Below are 22791 nucleotides of genomic sequence, written 5' to 3'. Positions count from 1 at the left end.
AGTTTGACAGCAGGCGGGTGGAGAAGAATCCCTGCTAACTGGCACAGCGGGATCGGGGAGGTGCGGGGGCCGGCGTATTCATAACATGTTACATGTTACACCCCAAATATGGATGTAACATGTTATGAAAAGTGAACTCATACCTTAATACCTCTTGAGGTATAAGACAGGCTGGCAATGCCTGTGCCATTACCCTCTTTATCCCCCCTCGCCAGTGACGTAAACTTGCCAGGATAGTAAAACCGACCTTGCAGGTTTATGCAGCACTCTGAAGATTTTAGACAGATTTTATTTGCTTGTGAGCATAGGATTTAAAGAGGAATTGAACTCTGACAGCTGTGCCCAAACTAAAGACATGCAGAGTGTGGGTGTGTGCAGTCTGTTGCGGCCCCAATAACACACACACACCCACAGTCCAGGTGCAGTTACTAGAACTTTGCGAACCCTAAGCTTTTTTTCTCATCTGAAACCTTTCCCTGCCACTAAGGCTAAATGTACACTAGCCTACCCTAGGGGAAGGCAATTGCAACACGTTACATGTTTCACCCCAAATATGGGTATAATATGTTACATGGTGCAAAAGGTAAACTTATCCTTTAGGTCTCCTGCACACTGGATGTTCTTAATGCTGTCTTTGGGGGCATCTGCTGCTTTTTTTTCTGTCTCTCAATGCCGCTGCATGTTAGCCTATGTGTCCTTACACACATACTGTTGGTGTTTAGAGGAGTTTAGAGGCAGGTGCTTTTTGGGACAGAAAAAAAACCACTGCAAGTGCATCCATGAGCAGGGGGTAAATGTGTCTTAATACATGTTAATGCTAGGCGTGTTAACTCTTGAATATTAGCTCATTTCAGTGGCCCGAATAAATTATTATTCTGGCCAATTAAAATGAATTAACATCCAAGTGTCTGACGCGCCTGTACACGATTAAACGCGTTACACGTGCTTACAAGCGTCAAGTTTTTTTTTCTGTGAAAGAGCTGCTTCTAGGAGGAAAGGTGTCTAGGAGAGATGGCCACTGTCCAGCATGCATGAGGCCCCAAGCTGGACATTCAAGTGGAAATTTTAAGTTAAATTCAACCACTTTTCTTCCTGTGGGAAACCCACAAGTAATTACCAGAAATATAGTGAACTACCACCCACACATTCGATTGACCACCAGAGTTTGATCAAAACCGAGTAATACTGTTTATTAACCACTTCAGCCCCTTCCTGACCAGAACACTTTTTGCGATTCGGCACTGCGTCGCTTTAACTGACAATTGCACGGTCGTGCGACATTGCACCCAAACAAAATTGACGTCCTTTTTTCCCCACAAATAGAGCTTTCTTTTGGTGGTATTTGATCCCCTCTGTGGTTTTTATTTTTTGTGCTATAAACAAAAAAAGAGCGACAATTTAGGAAAAAAAGCAATATTTTTTACTTTTTGCTATAATAAATATCCCCAAAAAATATATAAAAAAACTAATTTTTTTTCTCAGTTTAGGCCGATATGTATTCTTCTACATATTTTTGGGAAAAAAAGGGCAATACGCATATATTGATTGGTTTGCGCAAAAATTATAGCGTCTACAAAATAAGGGATAGATTTATAGCATTTTTATTATGAATTTTTTTTATTAGTAATATCGGACACTTTTGACACCATTTTGGGACCGTTGTCATTTATACAGCGATCAGTGATATAAAAATGCACTGATTACTGTGTAAATGACAATGGCAGGGAAGGGGTTAAACACTAGAGAGCGATCAAGGGGTTAAGTGTGTCCTAGGGAGGTGTTCTAACTGTGGGGGGGATGGGCTTCCACTGACATGACAGCGATCACTGCTCCCGATGACAGGGAGCAGTAGATCTCTGTCATGTCACTAGGCAGAACGGGGAACAGTTTGCTGAAGACAAGCAGACTAAGGACATGGATTACTGGAACCATGTCCTGTGGTCTGATGAGACCAAGATAAACTTATTTGGATCAGATGGTGTCAAGCGTGGCAACAACTAGGTGAGGAGTACAAAGACAAGTGTGTCTTGCCTACAGTCAAGTATGGTGGTGGGAGTGTCATGGTCTGGGGCTGCATGAGTACTGCCGGCACTGGGGAGCTACAGTTTCCTGAGGGAACCATGAATGTTAAAATGTGCTGTGACATACTGAAGCAGAGCATGATCCCCTCCCTTCGGAGACTGGGCCTTAGGGCAATATTCCAACATGATAACGACCCAAACACACCTCCAAGACTACCACTGCTTTGCTAAAGAAGCTGAGGGTAAAAGTGATGGACTGGCCAAGTATGTCTCCAACCTAAACCCCATTGAGCGTCTGTGGGGCATCCTCAAACGGAAGGTGGATGAGCACAAGGTCTCTAACATCCACCAGCTCCGTGATGTCATCATGGAAGAGTGGAAGAGGACTCCAGTGGCAACCTGTGAAGCTCTGGTAAACTCAATGCCCAGGAGATTTAAAGGTACAGAAAATGGGACTTTAAAGGTGCCAATTAATTAAACAATTTTCTGGAGGGGGTTTATCTACCAACGTTGGACAAGTTATTGGTCGCTCGAGTATAAATAAGGATGATTGAATGTTCCGCTCCCCACTTTAGTTGATTTGTTGCCTCGTCTCGCGCCATTTAATGATTTTTCTCTATGAGATATCATATATATATATATATATATATATATATATATATATATATATATATATATTACACATACTTTTTCTTCTCATGTTTTTAGGATCTTGCTGGTTGATTCTCTGAGTAAACAAGCTCATATAGCATGAGGGATTACCACTGCTTTATGCTCAATTTTGGGCCCCCCTATTTATTAGGAAATTTCATCTGCCGATTCTCTCTCTCTCTCCAAAATCCCAGCAGCTATTTACTTATTTCTAGGAAATAAGGGATTAATTGGTTATACCCTGACATCTTTGTGAATATGGTAATCTTTTTTACCTACGGTCACCTCAAATTATCTTTACCAGATATGAATATCGATTAAATTTAATTGTATCAAAACATTTTGTGTTTTATGTGTAATTTCGTGAAATGTAAATGCAAACATATGTCTATTGCAACATTATTATTGTCGCAATACAATCTAATGCTAATATTTGTTAATATTTGCAATCATTTTTTTTTCTTAGTACCAACTTCTTGCAGCACTATAAGTCTCCCGAGGAAGCTCCTTTGGGCAAAACATGTTGAGCACAAGTGGCTGCAATGTTGTATGAAATTTTTGTATTTGACTACTCTTTGTCATTTTAAAGATATTGTTTTTTAATAAAATGTATACATTTTTTTAAAGAAAATTGTCTAATTAATTGGCACCTTTAAAGTCCCGTTTTCTTATTCTTTAAATCCATTATCTATTGGGATGTGGTGCCTACTTTGGTTCCTCATCGCCCATACCTTTTCTTTTCCATGCCCAAGAGGGCTAAGGCAATGCTGAAAAATAATGGTGGCCACACAAAATATTGACACTTTGGGCCAAATTTAGACACTTTCAATTAGGGGTGTACTCACTTTTGTTGCCAGCGGTTTAGACATAAATGGCTGTGTTTTGAGTTATTTTGAGGGGACAACAAATTTACACTGTTATACAATCTGTACATTCACTACTTTACATTGTAGCAAAGTGTCATTTCTTCAGTGTTGTCACATGAAAAGATATAATAAAATATATACAAAAATGTGAGGGGTGTACTCACTTTTGTGAGATACTTTATATATACAGTATATATGCATACATACAAAAACATGGTTGCCAACTAAACAATGTATGTTTCTTTTTTAAGTCTCACCAAAAGAAGAAAACAGCTGATTGCAATTTCAACCTTTTTTTAAGCTTTAAAAATTATGCATCATTCTCCACTCAAGTTCAGCTCACAGTAACCCCGTATATGAGCCAGTTGACATTGCTCAAATCATTTTCCTTTTTCTGTGGCAGGAATCCTCTTTGGACTGGACTGAAGCACTAACAAGAACTAATAATCATACATGTAAGAATCAATACTCTTCCCTTTGCCTGGGCTCTCTAAGGACCATTGCAATTTATATGTGATTGAAGTCTCAGATTTTCTTGCAATAAACAATCTCATAGGCCCTAGCTGGCTGAAATGTGATGGGAATAAAATCTTCTTTTAACATCTATGTACCACAGATTGTGTGCTTTAAAACTATCTTGTTTTTGACCACTATAATAAGAAGACTTAAAGTAGTATTAAGCCCTCAGCGCTTTTTAGCTTAGCACATTAAGCTCAATAATTTAAACATTCCATAGTATTTGTTAAAATTCTCACCCAGCACTGGCAGTTTACGACTTTCAATGCTGCTGGCTCGTGCTCTCTCAGTGCTCTCTCAAAAGTTAATTTTTTATCAAAATAAAAAAGATGTTACACTTACCTGCGGCCCCTTACCTCTTCATTTACAGTCTCCTGCCAGAGTTGTGCATTCCTTATTTTTCTGGGTGACCCCCTCAGCAAGCCCTCTGCTAAAGGAGTACCTGTATGGGCTGTGTGCGTCCATAGACACACACAGTGCCTGTAAGCCATGTCCTCCCCCCCATTCCCTCCTCTCAGTGTCTCCTGTTAGACCAAGAAGTGAGATTGGTGGTGCTGGAGCCATAACAGTGCTGGACTGGTGACCTAGGGATGGGGGTGGGCAGACTAGGTATTGGAAAGTTTTTTTACCTTATTAATGCAGATGATACATTAGGGTAAAAAAAAAAAAAAAAACATTTTTAGTTCAGAACCACTTTAACAGTGAACAGTGCAATCTGGAGTCAGTCTGTCAGATTGGAGGAAGGAGGAATATAGGGGGTGTTTTGCCATCCTAGGCTGGGGGCCATGTGTTTCTATTGATACACACAGTATGAGAGTGTACAGAGACAGAACTCGAGTTCCTGCATGCAAGGGTGACTCCATAGGGTGCAACATGGCACCAGCCTAAACTGGAACATAGTAAGGATTAAAAGATAAAGAAACTGCACACTCAGTCAGTGATTAAAACACTGAGTGCCAGTTCACATATGTGCACTCTGTGAGATCGCATGTGATTTCATTTGCAACGCACTGCAGTGCAAACCACATGCGATGTCCGTGTGATGCGATTTCAGCCATACAGATAGTATGGCTGAATTCACATCGCATTTGGACCAAACTCGCACAGTACCCTTTTTTTGGTCCGCACCTGAATCGGATCACATGGGTGTTCATACTCATGTGATCCGATTCATGTCCAAACTGTCAGTTCGCAGTGCGATATTCAAGCTGAAATGGGAGTGTCATTGACATTGTATTGACACTCCCAGCAGTGCGCATATTGCAGTGTGAACTGCCGTGCGAGTCGGGTGCGATGCGAGGACCCACAGTGGATTTGCAGTGTTCCCGCATCACACCTATGTGAACCGGCACTCAGGGTTTAAATTCAAACTAAACCCTTCTATCCTCAGCAAGGAAGCTGCCATCTTAGTCTCTGTTTGATCTGCAGCTGCCATGGTGCTGCACAACTGACAGTTTGGTTTGTAAGCAGGTTGACATACAAGCAACTGTGACAGTTATCATTCATGTCATGCCTTGAATATAACTGTTTTAGGAAACAGTTAAGTAAGTCATTGGGTTAAATTCCATTATAATATCACTTTAAATCTAATGTTACATATTGAATTGAGAACTAGATACTAACAAAACCAAAAAGTGATAAGAGCTTTTTGTTTACGTTTTACATGTTTTAATAGCGCATTTTTGAAACTGCCTCCCTCTGCTAAGGAGGCTCATGTACCAAATTTTGACACTGAGCCAATTGCATTTTTGCGCGATTTTTAACAAGCAGCAAGCACGTCACATGTTCTAGCGTGTTTTTCACATGTTTGCAGTTTCTGCAAACTCCCAGATGTGAACGGGGCCTTAAAGTGGAATCTTCCATGAGATGTTGGAATGAGGAATACTAGATGCCATAGAGGAATATAAACAATCACTCTGCTTGCATCAGGAGAAATTTCCACAATAGCCATGCATACACCATGCACACATGTGAAAATCCACTTATGTTCAGGTGTCTGGGCCATTCTCTGATCCTGGAAGGGGGCACTGCAGATTCTATTATGGCACCAGTATCTCAAAAAATACAGCCAGAATATTTCTGCAGTGTTCAGGGAACAGGAGGCCAGCAGGGGATAACTGAGGTCTGTGAGACGGGAATGAAGGACGATATGGCTCGTTTTTTGTTTTTTTTTGTTAGCTTAAAAAACGGCTCTAGACTATCTAATGTGCATTGACACATAGTCTAACATTAGTTGCTTCTACAGGCAAAGCGCTAAACTCCTCTAGTAGTAGCGTTTTTTTAGGCTAGTGTGCATGGAGCCTTAAAGGGAAGTTCTGCACATCCTCCTCCTCCTCCCACCTTCTGTACCATGATTGGCAGTTTTTTTTCTGGGAGCGCAACCCTGTCTGCAACCTCCTGGGACACATCACCAAAGACATCACCGCATGTCTAAGGAGATTGCAGGACCATTGAGAAAATGCAGTGTGTCTCACATACGCAGTGGGAAGTCAGCTGTGAAACACCAAGAAGTCACAGCTGGCTTCCTACAAGCAAGATGGTGGCACTGAAGACCTGAGCCTGAGTCTCTGAAAGGTTCCTGTGTTGTGAAAGCCATCTTGCCTTGTTTTGTGCTAAAGATACTGCTTCCTCACAGATCCAAGAACAATTGACCTCCCATGTCATGAAGACCTCAGAGGGGACTCACTAATGTCTGCATGTATAGGCGAAGGCTGCAGAAATGTGAAATCAGTGTTAAGGCACCGCACCAACTTAAAAGCGAGCACACTCTACACCACACGTTTAATTAATTCTCCAGACCCTAGCACAATCACAGTACAATGCTTGCTAGTGCCTGCGCTTGCAGGCTGAGGCAGTGGTCATGTGAAGTTATCGTTAAGGCAGCACTCTAACTTAGCAGCGAGCGGATTCCTCTTGCACAGTTAACCCTTTGTGTGTGTTTCACTTCCCATAACTTTGCGCGATGGATGCAGCAATTCCAAGTGGGTACTACGGAGTCTGTACCCCACTCCACCAGCATAGCCTAATGTGTTACATAACTTCCAGTGACACAATGAGACTTCTCCCTAACACACAAGATCATCTCTTCACATGTTCCTGAGCTTCTCCATTCCTAAGGCCTCTCACTCACTTTTCCTCTACCATGACATCTCAGGCTAGGTACCTGAGACAGCCCCTGCCGTGATATCAGTCCCTGTATATGGGGCATTGATCGCTAGAAAGGGGGCCAAGTTTACAAACCCCCTAACTACCAGGGCCCTCCGTCACCCATGCGATGTCACTCCAACTCCCTCTGGCTGCTTAGGCACCTGACATTACTCTGGTTTCCCCTAGTAATGACAAAATAGCTCTGCTTCTTCCACTGCAGGTTAGACCTTTGTAATGTGCTCACACAGACTCATCTTCCTCCCCATTCTAAGCCCTGTTCTTTGATATGCCATGCACACACTGCTTTAGTGACTTCAGATTGACTTAACAACAAGGTTCTTTACTGAAGTGGTTATTTAACAAGTAAACAGTTCTCAGCAACATCTTCCATACACATTCCTGTACAAAGTCCTCTAAGTGTCCTTTTTGTGTGTCCCTGGTTCTCACTTGTGCCCCCTGAGGTAGTCATACCTTGAATAGGTGAAAAAGGCTATTAGTCCATTTTAGCATCAAAGTCTATATCCCTAGAAACCTCTACTGGGCCCACACAAGAGGTGCTACAGTAGTAAAGTGGCAATTACATCCTCAGCAGCACTATCCTTGCCTTCTCTTGTGAGAGCAAAGACCTTTTACCTAGATACAGTTCCTCTTTTTATATGTTTTGTCCAGGAGAGGGGGCGGTACTTCTCAGAAAAGCCTGGGAAAACCTGGCTAGCAGAGTTAACCCTTACCTCTCAGGCAGCACCACTTCTGCTGGGCACATAACTAAATAGTGAAATTAACATAGTAGGAAATTACCTTAACCCAGAAAGATAATAACAAAAGACAACACTGCAAATTCTCATTAGGCACCTGCTTACAAGCTGTTGACGCTGTCTTCCATCTGAAAAGTTAGTTGTGTGAAAGTCTCAGGGTTCACTATCAACTCAATATATGCATCAAGTGAAGCTGGTGAAGTAGCAGAATATCGGTAAAATGACTGCTGGACAATGAACTCTGGTATGAGAGATTTTTATTCCACTCTTCTGACCAGAAAAGAATGGACACTCCTGACCCGACTCGTATCTACACGCCAAGAGATCCTCTCGATACATTTCAAAGTGTTCATATAACTTCCATCATATTACGTCATAAGCGAACAGACAATACATTTCCGTTATAAGACATTCTAACCTTTTAACCCTTTTAAGCAGTCAACCTACTCTTATTGGTGCAAAGCAATTTAGCAAAGCAAATTCTTTTTGTACTCTTGCAAAGTTTGCAGGTTTTGCTCTTGCGGTTTCCTTATCTGCCTTATTAATCAGCTTGACATTCTCTAGCTATAGGAAAGTGTGCATCAGTGTGCTGAGCACAGGTGTCTGTGTTAAGGGGGGTGAAAGGGGGAATTCAGTGTCTTAACCACAGCCTGTCACAAATATTACAGATCTCACAAATGTTCTTAGCATAGTATATAGGAATGGCTTCTTAGCTGAAATTCTAAATCAGTCTTACTACACACATAACCATGGCCATATAAACTGATCCCCGTTCCCACTTCATTCCCCCCTTTGATCATAATCATAGCGATTAATATGAGCGAGATTAAGCATCACTAGATAACATACAGTTTTTTTTGTTTTTTTTATGGTGACCTCACTAGCAGGCACAAAACATTCTTCTACCAAGATTATTCCCCATTGTCGGCTCCAGCTGGGTCTCTCATTAACTTATAAAACACTGGGATAGTGACCCTTGGCCCATGGTAACAATAAGAATGCAAAAAGAGTAAAAAAATATTAGCACTCCATACACTATAGGGAGAATCAGAAAATAATTAAAACTTATCTCTGCAATACTTGAGTTGGTGATCAGGGTATGGTTTACCAGCTTACCGGTGGAGCTAAAGCTCCGAATGGTTAGCCAAGTTTTATAGGGAGCATAAGTAGGGTTATAACAGGTTATCTGATTTTCAACGGAGCACATTGAATAGGTAGTCCCATTATGTATGCAGGTACCAGTCTCTGTGCCCTTGCATTGATAATGGGAGTGCCACAGTAACATCTTGGTAGCTATGGGTCCTACTCTGGTGGTCCTTATACAAGGGTCACATGAATTACCCTCCCCCTTTTTAGCTCGGCCAGTATCACTGCTATGACTATCAACAGTCTCGTTATAAAGATTTTAGTAAACATTACACCGATGAATATCCTCAGGCTTCAGCTTGTGCGTAGACCAACCAGCGTTCGAGGTGTGGTTGGAGCAGAGCTTAGTAGATATCCTTTATCTTCCGCCGTGCGTTGAGCCAGCAGCTTTCAAGAGTGTGTTGGCCGCAGGGCTGCAGTCTGTCTATCTTCTGCCGTGAGTAAATTCAGCAGCTTCCAGGGGTGTGCTGAACACAGGGCTGGAGTTCTTCCTTCTGATTTCTCTGGTCAATCTCAGTCTCAAAGGATCTTGGGGATCTACTGTGCTGTGCCAGGAGTCTGTGAGGTCAGCAGCTCGTTTTACCCTGGAGTGGTGTATCCAGGGTGTCACCTCAGCTACCCTAATGGCTGTTGGGGTAGATAGCAGAACAGTGTAAGGACCTCTCCATTTTGGCCCTAGTGGGGTTAAGTTCCACTCCTTTACCCACACTGTATCTCCTGGTTTAAAGGTGTGTACTGGGTTCGACAAGCTTATGGGAAGTTTCTCTTGAACCCATTTCCCTATGTCCTGCATACTTTCCCCAAGTTTCTGTATCAGTTCACGGTTAACTACCCCTCCTATCTGATGCAAGTCTCCTCTTATCCCTCTAATGATGGGTGGGGGCCTACCATACAGTACCTCAAAAGGGGACAGATTTGTCCTCTTTGTTGGGGTACTCCGAATTCTCAGTAAAGCAATGGGCAACATCAAAGTCCATTTCATTTGGATTTCCTGACAGAGCTTGGTCAGTTGTGACTTGAGCGTGCGGTTCATCCGTTCAACTTTTCCAGAACTTTGTGGCCTATATGCGGTGTGTAGTTTCCAAGTAATCTTAAGTGCTGTTGCTAATTCCTGGAGGCACTTGTGGACAAAAGCAGGGCCATTGTCTGAGCCTATATCTGGGGATAAACATCTTTTACAAAACTGCTTCCGTCAGTAAAGTACTCAACGTTTGGATTTTCCAAGGGGCTGTCTTTCAAGTCTGGTCGGCTTGCATATCCATTACCTGGAGACAGTCATGAGTTAGGGGTTCCTGTGAGGTGGGGAGCAGAGTGGCTGGGTTTAAAGTGTTTACAGTCTCTAAGTGGATACGAGGATTTTCACACAGCATAGCTTGATATTTAACCATTCGACTGTTAGTAAACCAGTGATTTCCATTGTAATCCATTAATGCCTGTACTTGGTGTGGGACTCGGACATAAGTCTCCTGACCCAATGACAACTTGTCAGCTTCGACCACAAGGAGGGCTGTTGCTGCGATAGCCCGCAGGCAGGATGGTCATCCCTGAGCTACAGTGTCCAGTTGTTTTGAAAGGTATGCTACAGGGCGCTGCCAAGGCCCAGAGTATTGTGTCAGGACTCCTACTGCTATTCCTTGTTTTTCACTGACATACAAATAGAAGACTTTTTGGCTATCTGGCAAGCCTAGCGCAGGAGCCTGCATTAGGGAGACCTTAATGTCTTGGAATGCTCTGTTTTGTTGTTCTCCCCATTGAAAGGGTTCCTTTCCCCCCCCCTTTGTGGATTCATAGAGGGGTCTGGCTTTTGTGGCAAAGTCCGGTATCCAGATTCAGCAGAATCCTGCCACCCCCAGGAATTCACATACTTGCCGTCTGGTAGTCGGGGTGGGAATCTGACAAACAGCTTCTTTCCTGCCTTCTCCCAATTGTCTCTGTCCTTGTGATACTCTGAATCCCAGGTACTTTACAGTCTCTTGTCAAAATTGCTCCTTTCTCCGGGACACCTTATAACCTACCTCCCACAATAATTGTAACAGTTCATTAGTGACCGCTGGGTGCATGGTCATTACAGCCTGATTGACCGCTCTGAGGTCTTGAACAGGACGACAGTGAGCTGTTTCGGGTTTCTGCACTGGGAGTAGAGGTGTATTCCAGGGAGACTGACAGGGTTTTAGAATTCCATAGTGTAGGAATTTGTTTGTATTCCTACTAGGGCTTTTAGAGGGACTGGGTACTGTTTCAGGCTGACTGGAGTGGCTCCTGATTTTAATTCAATAAGGATTGGGGAAATGTGTCTGGCTAATCCTGGTGGGTTGTCTTCTGCCCATAGTCCCGGGATGTCTTGCAGTATGCGGGCTTCAAAGGGATGGGGCAATTTTAGGATAGCCTGTCCGACAGATTGGAAGTATATGTACGCTCTGAGTTTAGCAAGTAAGTCTCTGCCCAGCAAGGGAATAGGGGAATCCGGCATGTACATGAACTGATGTTGGACTTGATGCCCCCCCCCCCCCCAAAACTACAAAGTCTTTCTAATAGGAAGGGTCTTTTGCCTTTATACTTCTGCACTGCTTGGTTAATTCTGTGTCTCTCCTCAGTATTAAAAAGGGTCAATAAAAGTTGCTGGCAGTCCGACCAAGTGGGGTTATGGGTCTGAGTTATTGACCGGAGCAAATCTGTGATGGCTTGGGGCTTCTCAGAGTAGGCAGGGTTATGAATCTTCCAGTTCAGTAAATCTGTTGTGTTAAAAAGGGGTGTAAACTAGAGTCCGATGTTCCTCCACCGCCTGTTCTCTTAAGAGCATTTGCAGAGGTATGTTGAAAGACGGGGCAAAGGTCCGGCTATTTGCATCAGGATTTCTCGGAGTGGAAGTGGACACTTGATTGGGGAGCCCATTGACTACTACTGAGTTCCCTATTTCTGTCCTGCCTATACCCAGAGTGTTACGGTCAGGAGTATATTTACTGAGATTTGGCATTGACAAACTTACTGAATCTGATGTAGGTGGACAACAACTTGAGTCCCCTTGTTTACTGGACGGGGCATTTGGACATAGCTCTGACCTGTCTCTATCTGAGGTCCGTTCATCTACATACGGGGGAGGCTGATCTGTCTCTTCGGTTTGAGAATATATGTGTCTTGTTTGTTTTGTCAGTGGTACTACTCTTTGTCATAACCATAATTCTACACTGTTCCTCTTTTTGTGGCTTCTATCCACTGTAGGTCTTTATCTCCCATTTGTCCAAAGGATGCACAATCATCCAGACGGACGTTTTCTCCTAGCTGACTGACTGACTGACTGGCTGAGGATTTGTCCGAAAGATGCACAATCATCTGGACGGATATTCCTCCTGACTGACTGGCTAAGGATTTATCCGAGAGATGCACAATCATCTGGACGGATATTCCTCCTGACTGGCTGAGGATTTATCCGAGAGATGCACAATCATCTGGACGGATATTCCTCCTGACTGGCTGAGGATTTATCCGAGAGATGCACAATCATCCGAACGAACAGTCCTCCTGGAAGGTGCGTCTTGGTCATGTTTCTGTGAGTCTGACATAATATTCTCAAATAATCAGTCAATGGTCTCTAAGTCAAGGGTTCCCTGTGGGGGCCACCGCGCTCCATAGCAGGGCCAATCTTTCTCACACAATGTTATCAATTTCTCAGGGCTAAGTTTTAAATTGCAGTTCTTAGCAAATCCCTTCCTAAAGTTGGAGATCATGGTTTGTAGGGGAGATTCAGCACTATGTTTCCCACCCATTCTTATAACCTAACAGACACCAAGACAGACACAGAGGGTAGGGTAGATGATGAGAATTCAGTAAGGGGTCTGAATCCTCGACACAAGTAGGAACAATAGACAACGCTTCCCTCGGTCAGTGGCCTGGGCGCGGTCTCCCGGCCAGGAGCCGTACTTAGAAGAGGACCACGGTCACTTCACCACAAAGTGATGTCTCATACACACATCAATCATACCAGACATTCCCACCCAAAAATTACTGACTGACTGAGGATTCGTCCGAAAGATGCACAATCATCTGAACGGACGTCTCTCTTGGAAGGGAATCAGGCTTCCCTTCTCTCGATCCGTCGAGAGGCTGGCTGGCTGTCTGACTGTTATCCAAAAGCAGAAGTAAAAAGACTCTCACCTGTTCCTGTTGGAGCTCCAGCTATCTACTTCTCAGATTCCCAGGTCCTTTTGACGCTACGAAGGTCGTCCACAGCAGGCCACCAAATGGGACACAGCGCAGTCTCCTAGATAACAGTTCTAGAAGGCGCCTTTTGAGACGACGATATAGCCCACAGGGCTGGCCTCTCGGACCACTCCTTGTAGGTCTGGTGGAAAACAGTGCCACCTGCCTCAACAGGTCACACCGATATTCCCCCCTCACGGCCAAATGCACCAAATGAAGTAGCAGAATATCGGTAAAATGACTGCTGGAAAATGAACTCTGGTATGAGAGATTTTTATTCCACTATTCTGGCCAGAAAAGAATGGACACCCCTGACCCGACTCGTGTCTACACGCCAAGAGATCCTCTCGATACATTTCAAAGTGTTCATATAACTTCCATCATATTACGTCATAAGCGAACAGACAATACATTTCCGTTATAAGACATTCTAACCTTTTAACCCTTTTAAGCAGTCAACCTACTCTTATTGGTGCAAAGCAATTTAGCAAAGCAAATTCTTTTTGTACTCTTGCAAAGTTTGCAGGTTTTGCTCTTGCGGTTTCCTTATCTGCCTTATTAATCAGCTTGACATTCTCTAGCTATAGAAAAGTGTGCATCAGTGTGCTGAGCACATGTGTCTGTGTTAAGGGGGGTGAAAGGGTGAATTTAGTGTCTTAACCACAGCCTGTCACAAATATTACAGATCTCACAAATGTTCTTAGCATAGTATATAGGAATGGCTTCTTAGCTGAAATTCTAAATCAGTCTTACTACACACATAACCATGGCCATATAAACTGATCCCCGTTCCCACTTCACTGGCACTCCTGATTTGCATGCTTGTTCTAGATTAGTGACTTAGAATGGAAACCGTTAGATTATCAGGAAAGACAAGGAACTAGCATTTTCAGAAGGGGATGTACAATGGCAGTATGGACATATTTTTCAAGATGGATTTTCTGTAAAGGGGTCTAGAGCTGAAGCTCCATTAACCACTTACCGACCGCCGCATGATGATATACGTCCAAACTTGGAACGGGGATATCGTTGTTATGGCAGCAGCTAGTTGCCATAACCCCGGTATCCCCGTTTTCGTGCGGCGGCCGGCATTCACATAAAAGTGGTCCCTGCAGCGGATTTGCCGCGAGATCACTTTTATCGGTGGCGAGAGAGGCCCCCACCCCCCTGCCGCGATCCGGTGCCCTCCGCCGCTTACCGGAGCCATCGGTAGCGGCGGAGGCGATCGCGTCCTTCTCTGTGGTGTGCCTGGAGACGAGTGAGGCTAAGATGGCGCCCACTCGTCTCCATGACACTGCTGGGCGGAAAAACGTCACTTCCGTCCACGCCTCTTAAAGGCACAGTTTTTTCAATGTCATTTTTTTAAATGACTATTTTTTTTTTTATTGCATTTTAGTGTAAATATGAGATCTGAGGTCTTTTTGACCCCAGATCTCATATTTAAGAGGTCCTGTCATGCTTTTTTCTATTACAAGGGAGGTTTACATTCCTTGTAATAGGAATAAAAGTGACACAATTTTTTTTTTTTTTTTTAAACTGTGTAAAAATAAATAAAATAATGTAAAATAAATAATAAAAATAAAATTTTTTTTTTGAAAACCCCCCGCGCAGAAACGAACGCATACGCATGTAGCGCCCGCATATGAAAACGGTGGTCAAACTACACATGTGAGGTATCGCCGCGACCGGTAGAGCAAGAGCAATAATTCTAGCTCTAGACTTCCTCTGTACCGCAAAATATGCAACCTGTAGAATTTTTTAAACATCGCCTATGGAGATTTTTGAGGGTAAAAGTTTGATGCCATTCCACGAGCGGGCGCAATTTTGAAGCGTGACATGTTGGGTATCAATTTACTTGGCTTAGCATTATATTTCACAATATAAAAAAAATTGGGCTAACGTTACAGTTGTTTTCTTTTTTTATTCAAAAAAGTGAATTTGTTCGAAAAAAAGTGCGCTTTTAAGACCGCTGCGCATATACGGTGCAAAAAAAAGTATTGCTATGACCGCCATTTTATTCTCTAGGGTGTTAGAAGAAAAAACATATATAATGTTTGGGGGTTCTAAGTAATTTTCTAGGAAAAAAACCTGTTTTAAACACGTAAACACCTAAAATCCAAAACGAGGCTGATCCTTAAGTGGTTAAAGTGATTGTAAAGGTTAGTTTTTTTTTTAAATAACAAACATTTTATACTTACCTGCTCTGTGCAAGGGTTTTGCACAGAGCAGCCCTGATCCTCCTCTTCTGGGGTGTAGATTCTGGGGTGCCCTCATGGAGAGCTGCTTTCATGGGGCACCCGTGCGGGTGCACTCACGAGTCCCGCTGCTGCGTCCATTGACACAGACAGCAGGACTCGGGCCCGTCCCCCCACTCCCGCATCACTTGTGTTGATTGACAGCAGCAGGAGGCAATGGCTCCTGCTGCTATCAATCTATCCAATGAGGACAAAGACAGTGGCTGGAACCGCTGGGCTTGTCCTCCTCACTGGAACGAACGGGTTCAGGTACGAAAAAGGGAGGGTCTTGGGGGCAGCTGTAGCACAAAAGGTTTTTCACCTTAATGCATTGCATTAAGGTGAAAAACCTTGAGACTTTACAACCCCTTTAAGAAAAAATATTATTCCAGCCTCAAATGCTGCTGCACTTTTTCACGAAGTAAACATGACTGGTAACCTGCCCTTTTTGAACAGTTTATTCTGTTTATATAACACAGATATATTATGCAGTGCTTTACAGAATATATTGGTATTACCACTGTAAAGAGGTTTACAATCTAACATCCCTGCACAAGATTTAATAAAAATTATAGAGCTTTTTGGATCGTGAAAGAAAAGCTACACCGACAGACAAAATAGCCCTGAGAGCTAAACCCAGGACTTCTGTGCTTCAAGGATTAACACACTGGCCTACAGAAGTAAAACAATGTTTGGTTAATATTGTCTCTGATGCCATTTTTATAACTATATAGGAATATATATATATATATATATATATATATATATATATATATACACATCATTCTGCATAAGAATGGCATCAGGAACTCTTCTGGTAGGCTGACGTGTGGTAGCAGTCCTAACACAGTACAAAGACATGGGAGGGGTATTGTTTATTTAGTGCAATGAAATCATTTAAACAGGTGCCGGAAATCCCATGATCCTGGCTTTCCTCTATCTTCATGTCAGTGCTGCTCTATAGGGACTCGGTCATGTGACTTGTTAGCCTCATTCACTCAGTGTTGAAGCACAAAAGCTGAATAGCACTGGAAGGTCAAATGATGCAATCACCGAGAATATTGTATTTATAGATTCCCCTGGCTTTCTTAGCTATTCATATATTTTTATGTAACACTTACTTTTATTTTTAATAAAATGAATGAATTATAGGATCTAGTAATATTGATGTAGTTAAGGACAGTAGGTCATCTAGTTGGTTTATTTTGATTTCTTATTAACATTTATAGACACATTTATTACAAAAAATATGTCTGTTTACTTTAAAATATTAATGAAGTAAAATAATAATAATAATAATGGCCAAAAAAATGCAGACAATGAAATTTGTAGTATTATCTTACATTGGTTGTCAGTACCCTTTTACATTGGTGGTCTGTAGAAGAATGCCAACTTACATTAATGGTCAGTGGAAAAGTGTTCCTTAGTGGTCAGTCTGGTGTCCTCTTACATTGGTGGTCAGTGGATTAGTTCCTCCATATAGTGGTGGTCAGTGTAGCGATCTTCCCCTATACCGATAGTCAACGAAGAAGTGTCCCCCTACATTGGTGGTCCATGGAGAAGTACCCATTAGCCTTAGTGGTCAGTGCAGTAGATCCCCATTACACTCATGGGATGATCAGTGTAGTGTCTTATATTTAGTGGTCAGTGGATGAATTCTGCCTTAAGATTGTGGTCAGTGGAGAAGTGCCCCTTACTTTATTAGTCAGTGAAAAAGCGCCCCTTTATATTGGTGATCAGAGTAGTGTCCTCTTACATTGATGGTCAGTGGAAAACGTCTCCTAATATTTGTGGTTAGAGAAGGAGAGCCTCCTTACATTAGTGGTTAGTAGAGAAGCATTCCCTTACAATGATGGCCATGCCGAATGATGTCAACAAAGTGACTATGCACACACAATGAGGCAGAAGATCAGTCCGCACGAATAGCCAGCACACAGAAATTGCAACCCCTTAGTGCCTCTACCACTGGCAGATTGCCCCTACTACCCTGCTCTTGGTACACCATTGGTTGTAACTTCCTCATTACATCTACTGGTAGTTAGTTTGAGACCCTCCAACACCAACGTTCATGTAGCATATGGTAACAATTGGTAAGCTATAATAGAAAATTCTAGTGTCCATGACCTGTATTCATTACTACACTCTGACTACAGAGCTTACATAAAAACCAATCAAGCGTATATTGAACCATAGGAGCAGAGCTCATTTTCCCGTGTTTCAGACATGAATACGACATGTTCAGATGTAATGACCAAAGACAGGTACTACCTTCTGAAATTCTAAAAATGTATGTCTGTTTGCTATACATAGTTACATAGTTAGTCAGGTTGAAAAAAGACACAAGTTTAACCATACAGGTATGGCCTTCATCAGTACAGCAGTTGCAATGGGTTGCTGGTATTTTTATAATATATTCTGATGTGTTAGCTGCATATTTAAAATGAAAAGTCTGACTTAAAGTGATTGTAAACAATCACTTTGTAAAACAACCCGTTCAGTTTAAAATAGAAATGAAAGGCATAACATTTTTGTGTAGATATAAAAAAACATTTTAAATACCTTTTTCCCTTTTTTTATAAGTGATAAGATTCCCTCTGTTCTCAGCTGCATAAGAGCTGGGGGGAGGAGAAGCAGCAGCACACTGAACTTCCCAGTGAAAGGCTGTACAGGTGGGGTGTGTCAGGATAAGTGTGATCATTGGAGGAGAGCGGGCTGAGTTCCCAGATCAGCTAGAGAGCTGACCACGTTGTGTGGTCCTGCTTTGTGTGGTCAGTTTTCAATAGGAAAGCAGAGGGACTTGCAGGAACACCAGGGATATCACACAAAGGAAGCAATACAAAGAGAACAGGATACTTTTTCATACAAGTACATGGTATAGCAGGTACATATCAGGAATATGAAGGGTTGGAGTAACAAACACTTTAATGCAACATAGTTTAATGTACATACATTAACGCACATGTTTTAAACTAATTATCCAGAACAGATAGGTTTCGAAGGGGGGCTTAAAAGAACCATGTACTGAGACAAATAGGAAGTATTCAATTGTGAAAATCTTTCTGAAAATGCTAGTTGCCTGGCTGTTAATTGCTTCAGTAGTGTGTTACTAACTTGCATACTTGTTCCAGGTTTGTTTTGAAACCACTGAATCAGCATGACACTCAGTTATTTCTATGTAAGGAAATGTCATTAATGATAACCATCTATTAAATAAAGGTTTCCTTTTATTCATTTCAATTTTTAGCTCCAATTTCCTGTTCACATTGAAGGCACCTGCAAGACAAGGAATTTCAGTGGTTAAAAAATCTTTTACCGTTCAAAGTCCTTACTCATACAGAAACAGGATGTAAACAAGCAGTCTGTTTGCTTTCTGTAAAGCAAACAATAACCCCACAGACACTGCATTCGAAAGAGATATTTTACGCTTTTTAAGCCATTTTATGCCATTCTGTGGCACACACATTTTGTTTTACACAAAGCAAGATTTGTGGGTTATAAATATGCATAGGAGGATAATTGATCCATTTGAATAAATGATGCTGCTAAATGTCACGGGCTTGGCTATACATTCATTTGTTCTCAGGAGATTCTAAAGCTAAAGAAAAATTGCCAGAAAATAGATCAGTGTGTTAGTATGTTCTTTGTGTTTCATAGACTTGTTTGAAAGAGACATGAGGGTTTAATTAATAATATCAATTTCTATGTACAGAAAGCTATTACCAATAGCAACCAATTAGCAATTGTATTTTAGAATGCCAGTGGAAAAGCAAATTCTCCTTTCAAATAATAGCTGCCAAATTATGTAAATATTCCTAACATGGCAGAAATGGAATAGAAGATATATTGCACTCTCAAGGTTTTTATTATTTATTAAAATACAAAAGACCAGATCTTAAAAATACACTATATTACCAAAAGTATTGGGGCACATGTAATTTAATGGCATCCCAGTCCTAGTCCATAGGATGGCTGTCCACAAGGAGTGTGTCTGTGGGAATGTTTGACCATTCTTCCAGAAGCTCATTTGTGAGGTCAGGCACTTTGATGTTGGACAAGAAGGCCTGGCTCGCAGTCTCCGCTCTAATACATCCCAAGGGTGTTCTATCGGGTTGAGGTCAGGACTCTGTGCAAGTTCCTCCACTCCAAACTCGCTCATCCATGTTTTTATGGACATTGCTTTGTGCACTGGTCCAAATCATTTGGTGGAGGGAGGATTATGGTGTGGGGTTGTTTTTCAGGGGTTGGGCTTGGCCCCTTAGTTTCAGTGAAGGGAACTCTTAAGGCGTCAGCATGCCAAGACATTCCAGACAATTTCATGCTCCCAACTTTGTGGGAACAGTTTGGGGATGGCCCATTCCTGTTCCAACATGACTGGACACCAGTGCATAAAGCAAGGTCCATAAAGACATGGATGAGCAAGTTTGGGGTGCAGGAACTTGACTGGCATGCACACAGTCCTGACCTCAACCCAATAGAACACCCTTGGGATGAATTAGAGCGGAGGCTGCGAGCCAAGCCTTCTCATCCACATCAGTGGCTGACCTCACAAATGCGTTTCTGGAAGAATGGTCAAACATTCCCATAGACACACTCCTAAACCTTGTGGACAGCCTTCCCAGAAAAGTTGAAGCTGTTATAGCTGCAAAGGGTGGGCCGACTCAATATTGAACCCTACGGACTAAGACTAGGATGCCATTAAAGTTCATGTGCGTTTAAAGGCAGGTGTCCTAATACTTTTAGTAATATAGTGTATATAAGCACATGTCAACCCACCACCAATAAAACAAGACGAGATCCATATTTTTTTAAATATCATTGGATCGGGGTACCACACACTCAGCACTGTGCCAAAAATCCACAGTACTGCTAGACAGTCCAAATCAAGGATTGCACAAGGACAGACGATTAAGTTCCTAATGTTCATAAGCCATGATATGCAACCTTCAACCGTTATATACCACCTTCAAAGTGACACAAAGGGGTTGATTAACTATAGGCAAATAGGCTGTTCAGTTTTCATTAATTATTTCTTAGCTTAGTGAATGTGATAAAAATTCACTTTGCAAGAACACCCAAGTACGTGCAGGAAAAAAATAACAGAATAAAAATGTATTTTTGCTTGCACAAGATTGAATGATGAAAGTCAGCAGAACTTCACTTCATCCACTTAGCTATGGAGAATTCCCTTGTAAAGTGAACAGCTTATTCCAATAAATCAACCCCAAAGTCTTTCCAAGGCTTACATATGATTTATTCTGGCTGTTAGGAACAAAGTATCACACTCCACTGTAATAGTCCTAAATTTATACAAAAAAGCTTTTATCTTTAGATCTGAGGCATAGATATACAGACATCTGATCACTTACAGGTATTCCTGGGCAATACAGTGGCTAAGTGGTTAGCACTTCCACTTAGCAGCACTGGGGTCATTAGTTCAAATCCCAAACCCTGATACTACCTGCCTGGAGTTTGCATGTTCTTCCCGTGTCTGCGTGGGTTTCCTCTCACACCCCAAAGACATGCTGGTAGGTTATTTGGATACTATATGAATTGGCCTTATTATATTAGGGATGTGTGGTGAGGTCAGTGGCTGGTGAGGCATTGGCTAGTATCAGACACACACAGGTTACAGGTTACATGCGCCACAAGCATTAGAGCGAGAGCAATAATTCTAGCACTAGACCTCCTCTTTAACTCTAAACATGTAACCTGTAAAAATCTTTAAAGCGTCGCCTATGGAGATTTTTAACCACTTCCCACCTGGCCACTGCACATAAACGGCTGGGTGGGCTATCTCTCCTTCTGAGTGGACATTCAGGAACGTCCCTCAGAAGGAGCGGGATCGCACGCGCGATCCCAATGTGCTCGTGTCGCCCGGACACAGCGCATCTCCGATCGGTAGGAGGGCTCTGCGATTGGCCTTCCTGATCACATGACGGCCGTGTCAAATCACAGCCGTCATGTGATGTAAACACAGAGCTGGTTGCTAGGCAATCTGCTCTCCTCACACGGAAGTTGTCAGCGAGGAGAGGAGAGCGGATCGCTGCAGCCGGCTGGTGATCAGTGAGTATGAGCTGTTTTTTACAGCTTTTTACTCACTGATCACCAGTCTAGTGTCCCCACACATGTAAAAAAACACAAAGTAAACACACAATGTCCCCAAAACACGTCCCCAAAACACATGTCCCCACATAGTAAAAACACCTGTCCCCCACATATGTCCCAGTAAAATCACATGTCCCAATGATTATCTGCACACATATGTCTGTGATCACCTGCGCACATCTGTACATGATCATTTGCGCACATGTGTCTGTGATCACACGAACCAATTATTATACACTTAACAGGATTTTTTTTTAACAAAAACATGTAGCAGAATACATTTTGGCTTCGATTTTTTTTTGACAAAATTCGATTTTATTGGATTTCTATTGAAATAGAAAGAAGAAAATATTGTTTTTTTTTCCAAATTTCCGCTCTTTTTTCGCTTATATTGCAAAAAATAAAAAATGGAGTCATGAATAAATACCACCAAAAGAAAGCTCTATTTGTGTGAACAAAATGATAAAAATTTCATTTGGGTACAGCATTGCATGACCGCACAGTTGTCATTGAAAGTGTGAGAGTGCTGAAAGCTGAAAATTGGTCTGGGAAGGAAGGGGGTGAAAGTGCCCAGTATTGAGGTGTTTAAGTACTGAAGTTTGGTGCCATTCCACAAGTGTGCGCAATTTTAAAGCGTGACATGTTAGGTATCTATTTACTCAGTATAACATCATCTTTCATAGTATACAAATAAATCGGGCTAACTTTAGTGTTTTTTTTATGCATGAAACAGTTTCTTTCCAAAAAAAAAAAAAAAACACATTTGAAAGACCGTGTAACATAAAAAGTTGCAACAACCACCATTTTATTCCCTAGGGTCTCTGCTAATACAATATATATAATGTTTGGGGGTTCTGAGTAATTTTCTAGCAAACAAATGATGATTTTTACATGTAGGAGAGAAGTGTCAGAATTGGACTGACCATAAGTAAGTAATATATAATAATTATTGTATATTGTTTTTAAGGTAATTTACTATATTTTCAAAATCTGTACTCAAGCAGGTGGCTTAACAGACAAATTACTGAAGTTTGAAGTTATAACTTCAAACCAGTAATTTCACAGTAAATAGATAAATAATTAAATTATTATGTTATAACATATAGCATAATAATATATGATTTAGCTTGATTAAAACAGTACTTTTTCAGTA

The 22791-nt window shown here is 41.9% G+C and overlaps 1 long non-coding RNA gene across 1 annotated transcript in view; it reads left to right on the top strand.

Moving 5' to 3' along the window:
- LOC141144391 (uncharacterized) overlaps positions 1 to 4144 on the top strand; it is a 55942-nt gene extending 51798 nt beyond the window's left edge. Inside the window, exon 3 of the long non-coding RNA XR_012244398.1 lies at positions 3942 to 4144. This is a non-coding gene — a long non-coding RNA (uncharacterized lncRNA). The remainder of the gene's footprint in view (positions 1 to 3941) is intronic.
- The last annotated feature ends 18647 nt before the right edge of the window (positions 4145 to 22791 follow it).

This window comes from Aquarana catesbeiana, linkage group LG05 (assembly GCF_042186555.1).
Source record: "Aquarana catesbeiana isolate 2022-GZ linkage group LG05, ASM4218655v1, whole genome shotgun sequence".
NCBI classification, from domain to species: Eukaryota; Metazoa; Chordata; class Amphibia; order Anura; family Ranidae; genus Aquarana; species Aquarana catesbeiana.
The sequence above is the reverse complement of the archived record's forward strand: the minus strand, read 5'-3'. Positions and strand labels throughout refer to the sequence as shown.